A 13,558-nucleotide genomic window follows, 5' to 3' on the forward strand; every position below is an offset into this window, starting at 1 on the left:
AGTGCATAATGCCATACGGGCGTTTTCACAAACACATAACATGCATGGTAAATAAGCTATTGAAAATATTAAAATGAACATGCAAGTAACCCTAAACCCTAAACAATTCCTTAACAATCCACAAGCAAATCATAAGGAATAATAATGACCCTAATAAATTTCTAACACCAATTAAAAGAAAACGAAAGAAAAAGAAAACATGGATAATGAAAGTGAAAAGAAAAAGAAAAGAAGAAGAAAACATAAAAATAAGAAGAAGAATAGAAAAGTAAGGAGGGAAGAAGAAAAGAAAAACCTTGATAATGGTGGTGAGAGAGAGAAAGTAGAAAGTAAGAAAGAAGGCAGAAGGAAGAAAGGGGAAGAAAGAAATAAGAAGGGAAAAGAAAAAGTAGGATTTGGGGAAGAGAAAGATAAGATATTTTGGCAGATATGGATATGTTGTGCGGCGCTGATACGCGAAAATTAAGATATTAACGCGCAACCGGCAAGTATACCGGATTGTATCAAGTAGTAAAACTCACTTAGAGTGAGGTCGATCCCGCGGAGATTGGTGGATTAAGCAAATTTAGTTAAATGATATATTTAGTCAAGCAAACATGGTTTTGATTTCATGAGATTTGAATGCTTGAAAGAAATTGCAAGGAATTAAATGACAAGAAATTTAAATAACTGAAGTAGTGAAGGCAAATTAAATGACTGAAAGTAAATAACGGAAACTTAGATTGCAAGAAACTTAAATGACATAAACAGTAAATTGCAAGAAAGTAGAGTGCTGAATTGTAGAGAGCAGAGAATTAAATTGCAAGTAATTAAAACTGAATCTAAATAGAAGGAATGATAAATTGCAAAAAGATAAAAGGGAATTGGGTAATGGGTATTCAAAGAGCTAAAGAACAAAAGAGATGAGAATTAATGATGGAGAGATCATTAGGGATCAGAGATGCAAATTCTCATGAATTGATGTTGATCAATTCCTTCTCAATCATGGGTATAGATCCATGGCATATTGTGGGTAATTGAGTCCCAATCTCTTGGTAACTCAATTTCTCTCAACACAACCAATTGCCACTCTCGTGATCTAATTGCTCATGAGAAGAGATGAAGTTCAATTTCTAATCCAAGCCACACAACTTCCAGAATCTCAACTAAGGGAGGTTACATCTCACATACCAACCCAAAGTGTATTGATCAAAGAAATCATGAAAGGATGAACTCTAAACTGAATTATGTAGCTCCTTTCTCAAGTTCACCACATAATTCATATAGATTCAATCCCTCTCTCAATGGTGATTAAATCTGTGAAGAACAAGAGTTTCCTCTTAGATGAACCACTTGAATTGAGAAGGAAAAGAAAAGTTATCAACCCATTCAAATGAGCAGAGCTCCTCCCCCTAATGAAAATGGGGTTTAGTGAATCATAGCTCTAAATTCAATAACAAATGCAAAGGTAAACATTAAAATTTAGTAGTGAAGAATATTGAGGAATGAAGAAGAAGTTCTTGAAAACTCAAATTCAAAATTTCCAAAAGAAAACAAAATAGAAGATGGTTGAGAAGCAATGAAAACAGAAAAAGTCTGAGTGTAAAACGTAAAGTGACCAAGAGAGTAAAAGTCCTAAAAAATAAAATATAAAAAGTCTAAAAAAATCTCAGAGCGAGCGCCCCTAATTCTATGAAACTATGGCCTTTATATAGGCTTTCCTAAATTACAAATTGAAATGAAATTAAAAATAAATTACAAACAAAATGAAAATTAACTATTCTAGATGATTCTTGTGGCCTTGATTGGTTGAGATTTATGGGCTTTGCTTGCTTGATTTTGCTTCATGAAAGAATTCTTGTCAAACAGAGGAAACAGGACTCATTTTCATTGCTCTGGCCCAATGGCCTGGCGTGTTTGCTAATAACGCTAGCCTTGGTGCACGTTGGCAATGCGCAAGGCATTTTCCTGGGAGTGGGACATGGTGCTTGGGCGTTGTTGCCCAAGTTGTTGCCCAAGTTGTTGCCAAACACTTGCTTGTTTTTCACCTTTTTTCTATGCTTGATGTTTCCTGAACTTTGGGTTTCCATCCTTTGCCTAAATATGAACTATTATATATCATTGAAAAGCTATTAATGTCTACTTTCCAATGCAACTGGAATCACCTCATTTGGACCTTCCTAGCTCAATTTATGCTCCTTTGAAGAGGGCAAGATCAGGCTGCCTTGGTTGGGCGTTTTTGCCAAACACGCCCATGACAACGCCCACAATAACTCCTCTAGGCCAGATTTCTTGGCCTGGGCATTGTTGCCCAAGTTGCCAAGGAACACACCAGGCCATTCTAGCCTTGGCAACGTGTTCGACTCCCTTTCCTTGGCCTATTCATGCTTCCTTGAATTTCAACCTCATTTCCTTGTTTTTGGGGCCTAAGATGACTCTGATTCGAGCTTTCATTTCATGCTTCACTATAGACTATTATATATCGTTGGAAAGCTCTGGATGTTAGCTTTCTAACGCAATGGAAATCACCTCAATTGGATCTCTGTAGCTCAAGTTATGTTCCATTGAAGAAGGCAAGGTCAGGATGGCTAGCGTTGTTGCCCAAGTTGTTAGCAAACATGCCAGCAACAACGCCCTTAGTGTCTGAGGCTCTAAATAAAGCCAGCTTTTGTGTCTTCAAATGAACTCCCCTCCCATGCTATGATATATGGTTGGAAAGCTCTTGATGTCTACTTTCCAATGCCACTGAAATCACCTCATTTGGAGTTTTCTAGCTCAAGATATGCTCCTTTGAAGAGGGCAAGGTCAGGCTGCCTTGGCTGGGCGTTTTTGGTGAAGTTGTTGGCAAACACGCCACCAAAAACGTGCTCGACCTCCTCTGGCCCAAGTTCTTGGCTTTGGCGTTGTTGTGGGCGTTGCCAGGGAACACGCCACTTCATCTTCAATGCAACAACGCCTTCGAGCTCTCCTTGGCTCACTTTCTTGGCCTTGCGTTGCCAAGGAACACGCATATTCAACTTCAAGTTGGCAACGCCCAAGGTCATTTTCCATAGCCACCTTGCAGGGATCAGCGTTGTTACTGGCGTTGTTGATGAACACGCCAGTTCATCCCTGCCTGGCAACGCTCTCAAGCTCCCCTTCTTGCTCTGTTTCAAGCTTCTTTTCTTGTTCTGTTTCAAGCTTCCTGGCGTTGTCCACAAACACTCCAGAGTTGGCAACGTGCTTCCTCTGTTTCCTTGCCAAGATTGATATATCTCCAAACCTTCTTGCTCCAAATTCTTGCTCCATTGCCTTCTTTCTTCATCACCTGACATAAACCAAAGAATCTTCCTCAAAGTCTTGCCATCCTATGCAATAAATTTCAAGGGAATCATTCACATCAACTTGTTTATAAACTCCTTGAATCATTTGCATGGATTATGCGAAATTTCACCTAGTTCTTGGTTCATGAATGCATGGAGATGAAAACTCACAAAATTTCTTGTTTATTCTAGTAATAATAAATGAAATTAAACTAAAACCAAATAAACTAACTATTTAAAATTGTAAATATGCGAATGCATCACAACACCAAACTTAAACCTTGCTTGTCCTCAAGCAAGAAAAGAACTATGCACAAAGGTTTCTTTTAATCGGAACAAGTTGAGGAGTATCTTGTAATGCCTTGGTGAGTGAAGTGATTAAGTGATAGTGGGATGAACTTTGAATTATATGCTCATGTAAGGATTCCAGTGCTTATTAGTCCCTACATTTTGGAAGTCTTAGATCTTAGGACCTTCATTCAAATGATATCATGGAAATCTCTCTATAGGTAATCACCTTGAAGCAGCTTATAGTTTTTGTGTCTTGGCCTTGACTCTAGGTGTCATGTCTCAAAGCGGCTCTTTAGATAAGCTTTCAATCAATACTCCCAAACCAGTTGGTTTTAAGGTATTAGGTGTTGAAGCACCCCTTAGGATTTACTTGCTCAAGCCTCTCTCCTTGACACAATTCTACCACAAGCATTTAACTAGGATAATAACTCTTTGAGTTCTTATTTCTTTCTTTTTCTTCCTAGTAATTGATGTTCAGAGCCTTTTGCCATGTTTTTTTTACTGCTTCTTGGATCAAAAGATGTTTGAGAATCTCCACAATACTTCTTTGAACTCTATTTCCTGCCTATGAGCTCCCATGCAGGTTTTCAAAAACATGCAACCTCAATACACAATCATATAACTATAACCACCACTTTTCTTAATCTTTTGCTTGCCTCAAAACAAATTTTTGACTCCTCAATCATTCTTTTCAAAGAAATGTTCTCTGTTTGCAATTTATAGATCTTGAGTGTAAGCAAATTCTCAAGTGTATGGTGCTATGATGTATTTAGCATCTTAGTTATTGAACTTTTAAGGAGATTATGCTAAGCAGACAAGCAGGGATGCAATATTGCTCTCAATCATAACCATTTTGAATATAAGACAATCACTTGACAATACAACCTTTTGGAGTTTACTTGCTTTACTCCTTATCATCATCATTGTTGGTCTTTACATCCCTCTTTGTCTCGTTGGTTGATGATGCTTAATCCTTCCCAAGATTGAAGTGACTGCCTACAATAAACTTTGAAAGTTGCTTGTCCCGAAGCACTTGAGAGATGGTTAGCATGCAGGTATGCTTGTGAGTTCTTGACCTTAAGTTGGTGTGGGAACACCAAACTTAGTTCCTTGCCTACTTCTATATGCCAACACAGAATGCTTCTTTCATGCATGCATACTACATCATGTGCTTTAAGTCTATGAGTAAATAAATTGCAGGACTAAAAGGTAAACAAATGAAATTGCAGGCTTATTCAATTTCTATGATTGTTTGGGATTTGTGATTATTCATAATTGTCTCAAGGGTTACTTTGTTTTCCATGAATGTTGGTGGAACACCAAACTTAGTACCATGCATTCACGCTTAATTTTTTTTCTTTGTTGATACAATCACATTGGTGTAGAACACCAAACTTAATTCCTTGCAATACATAGAGGTTGAACTAACCATTTATTCTGAGAAGAGTATGAAAAAGTAGTTACCTAAGGTTGGGTTGCCTCCTAACAAGCGCTCTTTTATCGTCATTAGCTTGACGATTGTCCCCAACTTTCTTCCTCTTCTTCCAGTTTGTTAGGAGGAACGACTTCAAGGGGGGAAAGGATTCAGTTATCGTCCCCTTTCTTGGTCTCCTCTCAGCAAGCTTCCCTTTGTAAAAGGCTTGATTGAGCTTGCTTGCTGGATCATAGGTAGGATTGTTTGCAGTTGACCTTTTCTTGAATGTTGTCCTTGATATCTTAGTCACAATCCTCTTCTTGGTGCTCTTATTAGTTGCCTTTACTTTTTTTATTCCAAGACATGGTTGCTGTGTGATTATTGGAGTTTTATCTTCATCAAGAGCCTCTTGAATTGGTTGTTCCATGAGCCCTTCCTTTATGCACTTCTCTGCTTCAATTGAATGTGAATCTCCTTGATTTTCTTCCTCTATTTCTTCTTCATAATTTTCCATTAAGTCCTTTGGGAGGGAATCTTCATGTTCCATTGTCACTTCAATTAGCCTCTGTGGACATGAAATCCTTGGCTCATGTTCCTTATCCTTCATTGCAATTTCACTTGACACAGGGACCTTTTGTTCTTGTTTTTCCACTTCTTCACCCATAAATTGGTCTTCATCATCACTGTTTGATGGTTCTAAGTTCTCCCTTGTTTTCTCTAAAGGCCCATTCATCTTCTTGAGGATGATTTCTTTCCATGATTGGGGTTGTGTGTATCTTTCCACGAGTTTTCTATGTATTTCAATGGCTTGAAGGTAATCCTCATCTGCTGGTTCAAGAGATGAAGGTTGAGAGTAATTTTGGTGACATGGATGTGTTGTGGTGAAGTTGTGTTGAGGGGTGTGGAATGAGTTGTGTGATTGATGGGATGACTTGTATGGATTTTGGAGGAAACTTTGTGTTGAGGCATAATCAAGTGATGAAAAACTTTCAAACGAGAAACTGGGACGTGAAGGTGGATGTTCTTTCATTCCTTGGTGATACTCCCAGCCACCATTAGAATAATGAATTGAATCATTTTGTGGTGGTGCGAAGTATCCCATATGATTCTCTTGCTCATCTTGTGTCTCTGAAGCAAATCTCCATGAATTGGAGTGCTCAGAATTGGTATTTTCTTAGTGATATTCCCAGCCACCATTAGAGATTGGTGATGATGGGTAATATCCCATAAAATTTGTTTGATCATAAGATGAGTTGAACTCCATTTGAATTTTGTAAAATACAACACCAAGGAAAATTGAAATTCATATCTCAGAGATGAATTTCTTAGTGAGGCAATAACTCAAACACCTTAGTGTCAAAAAGAAATAAAAAAAAATTAAAAGAACTGTACAAAGCAAAAACAAAGAAAATGCTTAATCTAGACCACCATTCACTTAATCATTGTTAATCTTTGCCAATCCCTGGCAACAGCGCCAAAAACTTGATACGCGAAAATTAAGATATTAACACGCAACCGGCAAGTATACCAGATCGTATCAAGTAGTAAAACTCACTTAGAGTGAGGTCGATCCCACAGACATTGGTGGATTAAGCAAATTTAGTTAAATGATATATTTAGTCAAGCAAACATGGTTTTGATTTCATGAGATCTGAATGCTTGAAAGAAATTGCAAGGAATTAAATGACAAGAAATTTAAATAACTGAAGTAGTGAAGGCAAATTAAATGACTGAAAGTAAATAACGGAAACTTAGATTGCAAGAAACTTAAATCACATAAACAGTAAATTGCAAGAAAGTAGAGTGCTGAATTGTAGAGAGCAGAGAATTAAATTGCAAGTAATTAAAACTAAATCTAAATAGCAGGAATGATAAATTGCAAAAAGATAAAAGGGAATTAGGTAATGGGTATTCAAAGAACTAAAGAACAAAAGAGATGAGAATTAATGATGGAGAGATCATTAGGGATCAGAGATGCAAATTCTCATGAATTGATGTTGATCAATTCCTTCTCAATTATGGGTATAGATCCATGGCATATTGTGGGTAATTGAGTCTCAATCTCTTGGTAACTCAATTTCTCTCAACACAAACAATTGCCACTCTCGTGATCTAATTGCTCATGAGAAGAGATGAAGTTCAATTTCTAATCCAAGCCACACAACTTCCAGAATCTCAACGAAGGGAGGTTACATCTCACATACCAACCCAAAGTGTATTGATCAAAGAAATCATGAAAGGATGAACTCTAAACTAAATTATGTAGCTCCTTTCTCAAGTTCACCACATAATTCATATAGATTCAATCCCTCTCTCAATGGTGATTAAATCTGTGAAGAACAAGAGTTTCCTCTTAGATGAACCACTTGAATTGAGAAGGAAAAGAAAAGTTATCAACCCATTCAAATGAGCAGAGCTCCTCCCCCTAATGAAAATGGGGTTTAGTGAATCATAGCTCTAAATTCAACAACAAATACAAAAGTAAACATTAAAATTTAGTAGTGAAGAATATTGAGGAATGAAGAAGAAGTTCTTGAAAACTCAAATTCAAAATTTCCAAAAGAAAACAAAATAGAAGATGGTTGAGAAGCAATGAAAATAGAAAAAGTCTGAGTGTAAAAGTAAAGTGACCAAGAGAGTAAAAGTCCTAAAAAATAAAAAATAAAAAGTCTAAAAAAATATAAGAGCGAGCGCCCCTAATTCTATGAAACTATGGCCTTTATATAGGCTTTCCTAAATTACAAATTGAAATGAAATTAAAAACAAATTACAAACAAAATGAAAATTAACTATTCTAGATGATTCTTGTGGCCTTGATTGGTTGAGATTTATGGGCTTTTCTTGCTTGATTTTGCTTCATGAAAGAATTCTTGTCAAACAGAGGAAACAGGACTCATTTTCATTGCTCTGGCCCAATGGCCTGGCGTGTTTGCCAATAACGCCAGCCTTGGTGTACGTTGGCAACATGCAAGGCATTTTCCTGGGAGTGGGACATGGTGCTTGGGCGTTGTTGCCCAAGTTGTTGCCCAAGTTGTTGCCAAACAATTGCTTGTTTTTCACCTTTTTTCTATGCTTGATGTTGCCTGAACTTTAGGTTTCTATCCTTTGCCTAAATATAAACTATGATATAACATTGGAAATCTCTTGATGTCTACTTTCCAATGCAACTGGAATCACTTCATTTGGACCTTCCTAGCTCAAGTTATGCTCCATTGAAGAGGGCAAGATCAGGCTGCCTTGGTTGGGCGTTTTTGCCAAACACGCCCATGACAACGCCCACAATAACTCCTCTAGGCCAGATTTCTTGGCCTGGGCGTTGTTGCCCAAGTTTCCAAGGAACACGCCAGGCCATTCTAGCATTGGCAACGTGTTCGACTCCCTTTCCTTGGCCTATTCCTACTTCCTTGAATTTCAACCTCATTTCCTTGTTTTTGGGGCCTAAAGATGACTCTGATTCGAGCTTCCATTTCATACTTCACTATAGACTATTATATATCGTTGGAAAGCTCTGGATGTCAGCGTTCCAACGTAGCTGAAAGCACCTCAATTGGATCTCTGTAGCTCAAGTTATGTTCCATTGAAGAAGGCAAGGTCAGGCTGCCTGGCGTTGTTGCCCAAGTTGTTGGCAAACACGCCAGCAACAACGCCCTTAGTGTCTGAGGCTCTAAATAAAGCCAGCTTTTGAGTCTTCAAATGAACTCCAATCCCATGCTATGATATATGGTTGGAAAGCTATTGATGTCTACTTTCCAATGCCACTAAAATCACTTCTTTTGGAGTTTTCTAGCTCAAGATATGCTCCTTTGAAGAGGGCAAGGTCAGGCTGCCTTGGCTAGGCGTTTTTGGTGAAGTTGTTGGCAAACACGCCACCAAAAACGTGCTTGACCTCCTTTGGCCCAAGTTCTTGGCTTTGGCATTGTTGTGGGCATTGCCAGGGAACACGCCACTTCATCTTCAATGCAACAACGCCTTCGAGCTCTCCTTGGCTCACTTTCTTGGCCTTGCGTTGCCAAGGTACACGCATATTCAACTTCAAGTTGGCAACCCCCAAGGTCATTTTCCATAGCCACCTTGCAGGGACCAGCATTGTTACTGGCGTTGTTGATGAACACGCCAGTTCATCCCTGCCTGGCAACGCTCTCATGCTCCCCTTCTTGCTCTGTTTCAAGCTTCTTTTCTTGTTCTGTTTCAAGCTTCCTGGCGTTGTCCACAAACACTCCAGAGTTGGCAATGTGCTTCCTCTGTTTCCTTGCCAAGATTGATATATCTCCAAACCTTCTTGCTCCAAATTCTTGCTCCATTGTCTTCTTTCTTCATCACCTGACATAAACCAAAGAATCTTCCTCAAAGTCTTGCCATCTTATGCAATAAATTTCAAGGAAATCATTCACATCAACTTGTTTATAAACTCCTTGAATCATTTGCATGGATTATGCCAAATTTCACCTAGTTCTTGGTTCATGAATGCATGGAGATGAAAACTCACAAAATTGCTTGTTTTTTCTAGTAATAATAAATGAAATTAAACTAAAACCAACTAAACTAACTAGTTAAAATTGTAAATATGCGAATGCATCAGGCGCTAGCGATGCGGACGCGTGGGGTACGCGTTTGCGCGAATTGCGCTTATATGAATCGACGCGGACGCGTCAGTCACGCAGACGCGTCGGTCACGCGGACGCGTTGGTCACGTGGACGCGTGACTCGTTCTGTGCTACTGGCGCGAGGGCAGCCTCGCGCTCGCACAACTCTCTGTTCGAAACTCATTGTTTCCAAATTCCATGATGATGCGTTCGCATGGTGGATGCAATCGCGTGGATGGCGAATATTGGAAGATGACGCAGACACGTGGGGCATGCGTTCACGTGGTAGGGCCTGTGCGTCTAGTGCCATTCCAGCCCCAGTCCAGCGTAACTTACTGCCATACACCCTTTCTTACGTCGATTTTCAGGGCACGCGTTCGCGTGCTCGACGCGGACGCGTGGGAGGCATTTTTCCCACATGACGCGGACGCGTTAGCGATGCGGTCGCGTGGGACAATTTGTGCCAAAGGCACGCCTCCAGCCACGCTCTCGCATGACTCTCTGTTCGATTTCTTTTTCTTTCTTACGCACGTATGACGCGGACGCGTCGGCGATGCTGTCGCGTCGCGTGCCATTTTTTTTTATATATACAATATGCAAATGCAGATGCAAACTATAGGCACTAGTACTGAGAAGAGTTATTGAGAAAGGAAATAAAGAGATAAAAGAAAGAAACGATCATACCATAGTGGGTTGTCTCCCACCCAGCACTTTGCTTTAACGTCCTTAAGTTGGACGCTTCACTAGCTCAGTCTTCTGCTGTTGGTGGATCCTCCAAGAGGAGGATCTCTAGCTCTTTATTTTTCGTCGCCTTCTCACCATGATATAGCTTTAAGCGATGTCCATTAACTTTGATGAATTCAGAGCTGGAAGGATAACTTAGGTGGAAAACTCCGTATGGCTCGGCCTTCTCTACTCTATATGGACCTTCCCATCTTGATCTTAACTTGCCTGGCATGAGCCTCAGTCTAGAGTTGTAAAGGAGGACTAACTCCCCAGGTTGGAACTATCTCCTCTTGATGTGCTTATCATGCACAGCCTTCAGCTTTTCCTTGTACAGCCTTGAGTTCTCATAAGCTTCTAGGTGAAGGCTTTCTAATTCTTGCTATTGCAACTTCCTTTCAGCTCTGGCTTTCTCAAATTCCATATTGCACTCCTTCACTGCCCAAAAGGCTTTGTGCTCTACCTCAACTGGGAGGTGACAGGCTTTTCCATAAACTAAGCGGAAGGGACTCATCCCAATGGGTGTCTTGTATGCCGTTCTGTATGCCCAGAGTGCATCTTGTAGCCTGGTGCTTCAGTCTCTTCTATGAGGTTTGACTATCTTCTGCAAGATACGCTTTATTTCTCTATTTGACACCTCGGCTTGCCCATTAGTCTGGGGATGGTAGGCTGTTGCCACTTTATGAATTATCCCATGCTTCTTCAGTAATCCTGTTAGTCTCCTGTTACAAAAATGGGTGCCTTGATTGCTCATGATTGCTCGTGGTGATCCAAAGCGACAAATAATATGGTTTCTAACAAAGGAAACAACAGTGTTAGCGTCATCAGTGCGGGTAGGAATTGCTTCCACCCATTTAGAAACGTAATCTATAGCTAACAATATATAAAAATAACCATTAGAATTTGGGAATGGACCCATGAAGTCAATGCCCCAAACATCAAAAATTTCACAGAAAAGCATAGTCTGTTGAGGCATCTCATCCCTCTTGGATATATTACCAAACCTTTGGCATGGAAAACAAGATTTACAAAGTTCAGCAGTGTCTTTAAAAAGAGTAGGCCACCAGAACCCACAGTCTAAAATTTTTCTAGCTGTTCTTTGAGGGCCAAAATGTCCTCCACTCTCAGATGAGTGGCAGGCCTCTAAAATGGATTGGAATTCTGATTGAGGCACACGCCGTCTAATTACCTGGTCAGCACCACATCTCCATAAATATGGGTCATCCCATATATAATATTTGGACTCGCTTTTCAGCTTGTCTCTTTGATGCTTAGTAAAGTTCCGAGGAAAGGTGCGGCTGACTAGATAATTAGCTACAAGCGCATACCAAGGGACTACTTCAGATACTGCTTGGAAGTTGTCGAATGGGAAATTATCATATATAGGAGGGGAGGTATCCTTAATGTGCTCAAGGCGACTCAAGTGGTCTGCCACTAGATTCTGGTTACCACTCCTATCCTTAATTTCTAAATCAAATTCTTGTAGTAGCAGTATCCAACGTATAAGCCTTGGTTTGGACTCCTTTTTTGCTAATAAATACTTTAGAGCTGCGTGGTCTGAGTACACTACTACTTTAGTACCAAGTAAATAGGCTCGGAATTTATCCAGAGCAAAAACAAAAGCAAGAAGCTCTTTCTCAGTAGTAGTGTAATTAGACTGAGCAGTGTCTAAAGTCTTAGACGCATAAGCAATCACAAAAGGATCCTTACCTTTATGCTGAGCCAGCGCCGCTCCTACTGCATGATTGGAAGCATCGCACATGATTTCAAATGGCTGGCTCCAGTCTGGTCCTCTCACAATTGGAGCTTGAGTAAGGGCGGTCTTCAGGTTATCAAACGCTTGTTTGCAATCCTCACTGAACTCGAACTCAATATCTTTCTGCAGTAGTCTGGATAGGGGTAGTGCTACCTTACTAAAGTCCTTAATGAATCTCCGGTAAAAACCTGCATGGCCAAGGAACGAACAGACTTTCCTCACAGAGGAGGGGTAAGTTAAACTAGAAATAACATCTACCTTTGCTGGATCTACAGAAATGCCAGTATTAGACACAACATGTCCTAGTACAATCCCTTGTTTTACCATAAAGTTACATTTTTCAAAATTCAATACAAGGTTTGTACTGACACATCTATCTAATACTCTAGATAAACTATCTAAGCAAAGGCTAAATGAATAACCATAAATGCTAAAATCATCCATAAAAACCTCCATACATTCCTCAATAAGGTCAGAGAAAAGACTCATCATGCACCTTTGGAAAGTAGCTGGTGCATTGCATAAGCCAAAGGGCATCCTCTTATAAGCATAAGTTCCAAAAGGACATGTAAAAGTACTCTTTTTCTGATCTTCAGGAGCTATATGGATTTGAAAATAGCCTGTATAACCATCTAAAAAGTCATATTGGGATTTACCTGACAGGCGATCAAGCATCTGATCAATGAATGGCAAGGGGTAATGATCCTTGCGAGTGACTTGGTTGAGACGCCTATAGTCAATGCAAACTCTCCATGAATTATGCACTCTAGTTGTCAGAAGCTCTCCATGCTCATTTCTTATTGTTGTGATTCCAGACTTCTTGGGCACCACTTGTACTAGACTGACCCATTCGCTATCTGAGATGGAGTAAGTGATATCTGCTTCAAGTAGCCTGGTCACTTCTTTCTTAACAACTTCTAAGATGGTGGGATTCAGTCTTCTCTGAGGTTGATGGACAAGCTTTTCTCCCTCTTCTTGGAATATTCTATACTCACAAACTTGAGGGTTGATGCCTACTATATCCGCTAGGCTCCATCCAATTGCTTTCTTGTGTTTTCTCAGCACACTAAGTAGCTGTTCATCTTCTTGGGAAGTGAGTTCCCTTGCAATGATAACAGGAAACTTCTACTCGTCCTCAAGGTAAGCATACTTGAGGTGTGGAGGGAGGGGTTTTAATTCTAATTTTTGCTCTTGGCCAGGCTCTGGATTTTCTGGGGCTGGTGATAATGGTGAAGTGCCCTTATTGTCCTTTGAAAATGTCCCCACACTTGGACCTTGTCCTATGTACTTCTCTTCTAATTCCTCCTCGTGAACTTCAGCCACGGTTTCATCTATGATATCACACTGGGACATAGAAAGGTCATCTGGAGGGTGCTCCACAGCTCCATTTAAACTGAATTTCACTATTCTGCCATCTATTTCAAAAGAATAAGTTCCGGAAAATGCGTCCAGCTTGAACTTTGAAGTCTTCAGGAATGGTCTTCCAAGCAGGATTGATGATGGCCTTCCT

Source organism: Arachis ipaensis, chromosome B3 (genome assembly GCF_059453495.1).
Source record: "Arachis ipaensis isolate K30076 ecotype BB chromosome B3, ASM5945349v1, whole genome shotgun sequence".
Lineage (NCBI taxonomy): Eukaryota > Viridiplantae > Streptophyta > Magnoliopsida > Fabales > Fabaceae > Arachis > Arachis ipaensis.